We start from the raw sequence: 7500 nt of genomic DNA, 5'->3' as shown, positions 1-7500 counted from the left end.
CAAATATGAGCAGCAATACATCTACCAGGACCTAGTCCATTACATGAGGTTGTAATTCTTCGTACATTACAATCCAAGTAACTGAACTCATAACCTTAAATAGGATCGTTAATTACTGCAATACCACTAAGATTGGCTTGCATAAAATCAGTTCTATAAGCAGAAAAGCCTCACTTTGCATGAAAATACGGTGAAAAATATTAAGAGATCCGGTACCAGTTGAACACATATACAACATCACTACAGTACCACTAAGATTGGCTTGCCATCATCTAGTACTGAAGAACAAAGCCTCTGCACGCATATGTAGAACAAGATACTTCTATAAAACTTTAGTCAAGCGTATATCTTCACACCAAAGAAAGAAAAATCATAAACACATGCAGCAGACAAAAAAATCAGCCGTAGTTGCACCCTAAAAAATAATTACCAGTAGATCGATCTAGAGATATTCAAGTATGTCCTCACCACGTACAGGAGCACCGTTCACCTCACAGCCGCTAGTTCCGTCCACCTCGTGTCAGGGTGCGCCTGCAGAGAGAAAGAGAGATACTGAGAGAGAATCCTAGAGAGATTTCTATGGGAGGGTTAGGGAAATAGATAGAGGCGGCCAGATCCTTCGACCCCGAGGCCATATCTAGCGGCCGCGTCCATCTTGGCAGTGAGCCCGACGATGCTGCCGCCCATGACGACCACGTCGTGGTGCGAGAAGGAGGAGGGAACGGAGGGCGGACGAGGGGATCGAAGGCCAGGAGACGGTGGCGCCGCAGCCACCGCTGGTGGTTCCGCAGCCGCAGCAGGTCACGAGCGCGCGTGGGAGATCTGCCTCGGGGCGGCCGGCGGGAGGGATCTTGCTAGGGGCGGCGCAAGGGAGGAGGTGGGTTTCTTGGGTGGGGCAGAATCTATGGGGGCAGCGGCGCACGATGAAAGTGGGATGTGAATTAGGGTTTGGCCTCAAAAGGGGTGATATATTGGCCGATCTGAAATTTGGAGGTCGCACCTCGCGCGGTCTTTTCTGAAGTTTCCCTCCACCCCTCTTTTTCCTTTTTTTGGAGGTTGCACCTCTCATTGTTGTTGTGCAGCTCACACTACAGTGGCTGCAGGTAGGACCAATCTCTACCTGACCCCACGGCCCAATCTTTCAAGGTAGCCAAGTGGGTGGTAGCCTCAGTCCCGCAGGCTCCCTGAAACTGAAATATTTTTGGGCAAGTGATATTTTTGCTCTTATTAGTTTCGGCGATTAATATTGAAAGATTACAACCTTACGAGCGTACCTAAGCAGAGCAAAAATTATGGTGGCGAGCATTCAGTGTAAAATCGACATGCCATGTAGCTAAAATAGCTGAGGTGGCAGACACGTGGACATAACACGTAGGCAAAACAGTTGAGGTGGTCGCCTAGTCATTTGAACACATCAATAAATAGCAATTACGACGATCATAATTGGTCGTAATCGCCAAAAAATAACGTCGTAGACCGTGTGGCTTTGACTATGACGATTTTAGCATAGAAAATAATGATGTTTTTAGTCAAATCGTCGTAATTATCTAGGGTTTTGATCCCCCAAAATAGCTAACGACCATTCAGTGGAAAATCGTCATAGAATCATGACGATTTTTTCAAGGGTCATTGAGAGAAGGTCACAAGTCAACATATTTGTTGTAGTGAACGGCCGAGCCGTTTGTCGTGATTGAGCGGGCCAAGCTCATCCTACTTGATTGAGGATCGGCGCAGAATGTTACGTATCCTACCACTAACTGTGGAGAGGTAGAGGCAACACCTGTTCACGGTTGTTCTCAAATTCGGAGAGCATCTTAAGGGTCAGGTCCTGGCAACCAAAAGGGCCAAGACTCTTTAACGTGAGCAACATCCGAGACCAACAGCGGGAGCGAGGCTGCCTTGGTAGCACCGGGCACTAGGAGTGCCGGAACCACGAGGAAACGCCGCAAGCGCCGTTAGGCCGCAGCGGCACACCCGAAGGTGTCCACCGCGAGGCGAACGTGTTAGAAGCACCACTTCCCGTAGGTCGGGTACCAGCACGCAAGCACTTGAAAGGCGACATCATCATATAAGCCAAACGAATGACGGGACACGGTGCCTGTAGTCGGCCGCACGAAGACGGGGGATCTACCGGCAGACACGGGTCAAATGCTACTCATGCGCTCGCGTAGCCAACATCGGTCAAGCCTCCCGAGCCTCCCACCACGCGTAAGCACGGTGGGATTGCTCTGTGTAGGCGTCCTGAGTGTCCACAGCGCGCGGGTGTCACCACAGCAATGTTAACGTTGCACGGCGACGTTCTCTTAAGGCAACGGCATCCGTCGATTGAGGATCGGCGCAGAATGTTACGTATCCTACCACTAACTGTGGAGAGGTAGAGGCAACACCTGTTCACGGTTGTTCTCAAATTCGGAGCGCACTCATGTCACCACGGTGGCGCGGCAACGTTAAACGGGACGTTCTCTGAAGGCAACGGCGCTTGTTCCCCACCAATAGACGGGGAACGTGCGCTTTCTCTGTTCGGGACAGTCACGCGGCAACGATAAACATCACCGCGGGACACGTCACGCGGCAACGATAAACGTCGCCACGTGACTGTCACGCGGCAACGATAAACGTTGCGGCGTGACACGTCACACGGCAACGATAAACGTCGCCGCGTGACACGTCACACGGCAACGATAAACGTTGCGGCGTGACGAGCGTAGTTGACTGTGGGGATAACCCCGGCGCCAACAGGGAGGGATGCCACCCCCCCCCCCCAATATAGCTGGGGAACTTAGCCCCCCCTGGGACCCCTGCCCGTCAGCTTGTGAAGGAGCCCTACACTGTTGTCGCGGCAGAGAAAATGGCCATTTCTCTGCCGCGGCAGAGATTTTCTGCCAGGCTTAGCCGTTTTCAGCCGGTACCGTCGTTTTGGCTGGCGCGCCATGGTTTTTCACCGTATCTCGACCGCCGTGCGCCCAGCCGACTATAGTTCACCGTGTCGTTAGACATTTTCCGACGTCGCCCCGACTTAGCCGTTTTCAGCCGGTACCGTCGTTTTGGCTGGCGCGCCATGGTTTTTCACCGTATCTCGACCGCCGCGCGCCCACCCGACTATAGTTCACCGTGTCGTTAGACGAATTCCGACGTCGCCCCGACTTAGCCGTTTTCAGCCGGTACCGTCGTTTTGGCTGGCGCGCCATGTTTTTTCACCGTATCTCGACCGCCGCGCGCCCAGCCGACTATAGTTCACCATGTCGTTAGACGTTTTCCGACGTCGCCCCGACTTAGCCGTTTTCAGCCGGTACCGTCGTTTTGGCTGGCGCGCCATGGTTTTTCACCGTATCTCGACCGCCGCGCGCCCACCCGACTATAGTTCACCGTGTCGTTCGACGTTTTCCGACGTCGCCCCGACCTAGCCGTTTTCAGCCGGTACCGTCGTTTTGGCTGGCGCGCCATGGTTTTTCACCGTATCTCGACCGCCGCGCGCCCACCCGACTATAGTTCACCGTGTCGTTAGACGATTTCCGACGTCGCCCCGACTTAGCCGTTTTCAGCAGGTACCGTCGTTTTGGCTAGCGCGCCATGGTTTTTCACCGTATCTCGACCGCCGCGCGCCCACCCGACTATAGTTCACCGTGTCGTTACACGTTTTCCGACGTCGCCCCGACTTAGCCGTTTTCAGCCGGTACCGTCGTTTTGGCTAGCGCCCCATGGTTTTTCACCGTATCTCGACCGCCGCGCGCCCACCCGACTATAGTTCACCGTGTCGTTAGACGTTTTTGGGGTGTCGGCAGTCTTAGCCGTTTTCAGCCGGTACCGTCGTTTTGGCTGGCGCGCCATGGTTTTTCACCGTATCTCGACCGCCGCGCGCCCACCCGACTATAGTTCACCGTATCGTTAGACGATTTCCGACGTCGCCCCGACTTAGCCGTTTTCAGCCGGTACCGTCGTTTTGGCTGGCGCGCCATGGTTTTTCACCGTATCTCGACCGCCGCGCGCCCACCCGACAATAGTTCACCGTGTCGTTACACGTTTTCCGACGTCGCCCCGACTTAGCCGTTTTCAGCCGGTACCGTCGTTTTGGCTGGCGCGCCATGGTTTTTCACCGTATCTCGACCGCCGCGCGCCCACCCGACTATAGTTCACCGTGTCGTTAGACGTTTTCCGACGTCGCCCCGACTTAGCCGTTTTCAGCCGGTACCATCGTTTTGGCTGGCGTGCCATGGTTTTTCACCGTATCTCGACCGCCGCGCGCCCACCCGACTATAGTTCACCGTGTCGTTACACGTTTTCCCAGCCGACTATAGTTCACCGTGTCGTTACACGTTTTCCGACGTCGCCCCGACTTAGCCGTTTTCAGCCGGTACCGTCGTTTTGGCTGGCGCGCCATGGTTTTTCACCGTATCTCGACCGCCGCGCGCCCACCCGACTATAGTTCACCGTGTCGTTAGACGTTTTCCGACGTCGCCCCGACTTAGCCGTTTTCAGCCGGTACCGTCGTTTTGGCTGGCGCGCCATGGTTTTTCACCGTATCTCGACCGCCGCGCGCCCAGCCGACTATAGTTCACCGTGTCGTTAGACGTTTTCCGACGTCGCCCCGACTTAGCCGTTTTCAGCCGGTACCGTCGTTTTGGCTGGCGCGCCATGGTTTTTCACCGTATCTCGACCGCCGCGCCCACCCGATTATAGTTCACCGTGTCGTTAGACGTTTTCCGACGTCGCCCCGACTTAGCCGTTTTCAGCCGGTACCGTCGTTTTGGCTGGCGCGCCATGGTTTTTCACCGTATCTCGACCGCCGCGCGCCCAGCCGACTATAGTTCACCGTGTCGTTTGACGATTTCCGACGTCGCCCCGACTTAGCCGTTTTCAGCCGGTACCGTCGTTTTGGCTAGCGCGCCATGGTTTTTCACCGTATCTCGACCGCCGCGCGCCCACCCGACTATAGTTCACCGTGTCGTTACACGTTTTCCGACGTCGCCCCGACTTAGCCGTTTTCAGCCGGTACCGTCGTTTTGGCTGGCGCGCCATGGTTTTTCACCGTATCTCGACCGCCGCGCGCCCACCCGACTATAGTTCACCGTGTCGTTGGGCGTTTTCCGACGTCGCCCGACTTAGCCGTTTTCAGCCGGTACCGTCGTTTTGGCTGGCGCGCCATGGTTTTTCACCGTATCTCGACCGCCGCGCGCCCACCCGACTATAGTTCACCGTGTCGTTAGACGATTTCCGACGTCGCCCCGACTTAGCCGTTTTCAGCTGGTACCGTCGTTTTGGCTGGCGCGCCATGGTTTTTCACCGTATCTCGACCGCCGCGCGCCCACCCGACAATAGTTCACCGTGTCGTTACACGTTTTCCGACGTCGCCCCGACTTAGCCGTTTTCAGCCGGTACCATCGTTTTGGCTGGCGTGCCATGGTTTTTCACCGTATCTCGACCGCCGCGCGCCCACCCGACTATAGTTCACCGTGTCGTTACACGTTTTCGGTGGTGGGACCGGATTTGACTTGTTCTGCCGGTACCGTCGTTTTGGCTGGCGCGCCATGGTTTTTCACCGTATCTCGACCGCCGCGCGCCCACCCGACTATAGTTCACCGTGTCGTTAGACGTTTTCCGGCGTCGCCCGACTTAGCCGTTTTCAGCCGGTACCGTCGTTTTGGCTGGCGCGCCATGGTTTTTCACCGTATCTCGACCGCCGCGCGCCCACCCGACTATAGTTCACCGTGTCGTTACACGTTTTCCGACGTCGCCCCGACTTAGCCGTTTTCAGCCGGTAACGTCGTTTTGGCTGGCGCGCCATGGTTTTTCACCGTATCTCGACCGCCGCGCGCCCACCCGACTATAGTTCACCGTGTCGTTAGACGTTTTCCGACGTCGCCCCGATTAGCCGTTTTCAGCCGGTACCATCGTTTTGGCTGGCGCGCCATGGTTTTTCACCGTATCTCGACCGTCGCGCGCCCACCCGACTATAGTTCACCGTGTCGTTAGACGATTTCCGACGTCGCCACGACTTAGCCGTTTTCAGCCGGTACCGTCGTTTTGGCTGGCGCGCCATGGTTTTTCACCGTATCTCGACCGCCGCGCGCCCACCCGACTATAGTTCACCGTGTCGTTACACGTTTTCCGACGTCGCCCCGACTTAGCCGTTTTCAGCCGGTACCGTCGTTTTGGCTGGCGCGCCATGGTTTTTCACCGTATCTCGACCGCCGCGCGCCCACCCGACTATAGTTCACCGTGTCGTTAGACGTTTTCCGACGTCGCCCGCATTAGCCGTTTTCAGCCGGTACCGTCGTTTTGGCTGGCGCGCCATGGTTTTTCACCGTATCTCGACCGCCGCGCGCCCACCCGACTATAGTTCACCGTGTCGTTCCACGTTTTCCGACGTCGCCCCGACTTAGCCGTTTTCAGCCGGTACCGTCGTTTTGGCTGGTGCGCCATGGTTTTTCACCGTATCTCGACCGCCGCGCGCCCACCCGACAATAGTTCACCGTGTCGTTACACGTTTTCCGACGTCGCCCCGACTTAGCCGTTTTCAGCCGGTACCGTCGTTTTGGCTGGCGCGCCATGGTTTTTCACCGTAACTCGACCAGCGCGCGCCCACCCGACTATAGTTCACCGTGTCGTTACACGTTTTCCGACGTCGCCCCGACTTAGCCGTTTTAAGCCGGTACCATCGTTTTGGCTGGCGTGCCATGGTTTTTCACCGTATCTCGACCGCCGCGCGCCCACCCGACTATAGTTCACCGTGTCGTTACACGTTTTCTGACGTCGCCCCGACTTAGCCGTTTTCAGCCGGTACCGTCGTTTTGGCTGGCGCGCCATGGTTTTTCACCGTATCTCGACCGCCGCGCGCCCACCCGACTATAGTTCACCGTGTGTTTAGGGGTTTTCCGTAGTAGCGCCGACTTAGCCGTTTTCAGCCGGTACCGTCGTTTTGGCTGGCGCGCCATGGTTTTTCACCGTATCTCGACCGCCGCGCGCCCACCCGACTATAGTTCACCGTGTCGTTACACGTTTTCCGACGTCGCCCAGACTTAGCCGTTTTCAGCCGGTAACGTCGTTTTGGCTGGCGCGCCATGGTTTTTCACCGTATCTCGACCGCCGCGCGCCCACCCGACTATAGTTCACCGTGTCGTTAGACGTTTTCCGACGTCGCCCCGATTAGCCGTTTTCAGCCGGTACCATCGTTTTGGCTGGCGCGCCATGGTTTTTCACCGTATCTCGACCGTCGCGCGCCCACCCGACTATAGTTCACCGTGTCGTTAGACGATTTCCGACGTCGCCCTGACTTAGCCGTTTTCAGCCGGTACCGTCGTTTTGGCTGGCGCGCCATGGTTTTTCACCGTATCTCGACCGCCGCGCGCCCACCCGACTATAGTTCACCGTGTCGTTACACGTTTTCCGACGTCGCCCCGACTTAGCCGTTTTCAGCCGGTACCGTCGTTTTGGCTGGCGCGCCATGGTTTTTCACCGTATCTCGACCGCCGCGCGCCCACCCGACTATAGTTCACCGTGTCG

At 56.4% G+C, this 7500-nt stretch overlaps 1 long non-coding RNA gene across 1 annotated transcript in view; it reads right to left on the bottom strand.

The window, feature by feature from the left end:
• Window positions 1-962, bottom strand: part of LOC127326463 (uncharacterized) — a 2548-nt gene extending 1586 nt beyond the window's left edge. Inside the window, exon 1 of the long non-coding RNA XR_007867865.1 lies at window positions 469-962. This is a non-coding gene — a long non-coding RNA (uncharacterized lncRNA). The remainder of the gene's footprint in view (window positions 1-468) is intronic.
• Between the last annotated feature and the right edge of the window lie 6538 nt (window positions 963-7500).

This window comes from Lolium perenne, unplaced genomic scaffold, assembly GCF_019359855.2.
Source record: "Lolium perenne isolate Kyuss_39 unplaced genomic scaffold, Kyuss_2.0 unplaced44, whole genome shotgun sequence".
NCBI classification, from domain to species: Eukaryota; Viridiplantae; Streptophyta; class Magnoliopsida; order Poales; family Poaceae; genus Lolium; species Lolium perenne.
The sequence above is the reverse complement of the archived record's forward strand: the minus strand, read 5'-3'. Positions and strand labels throughout refer to the sequence as shown.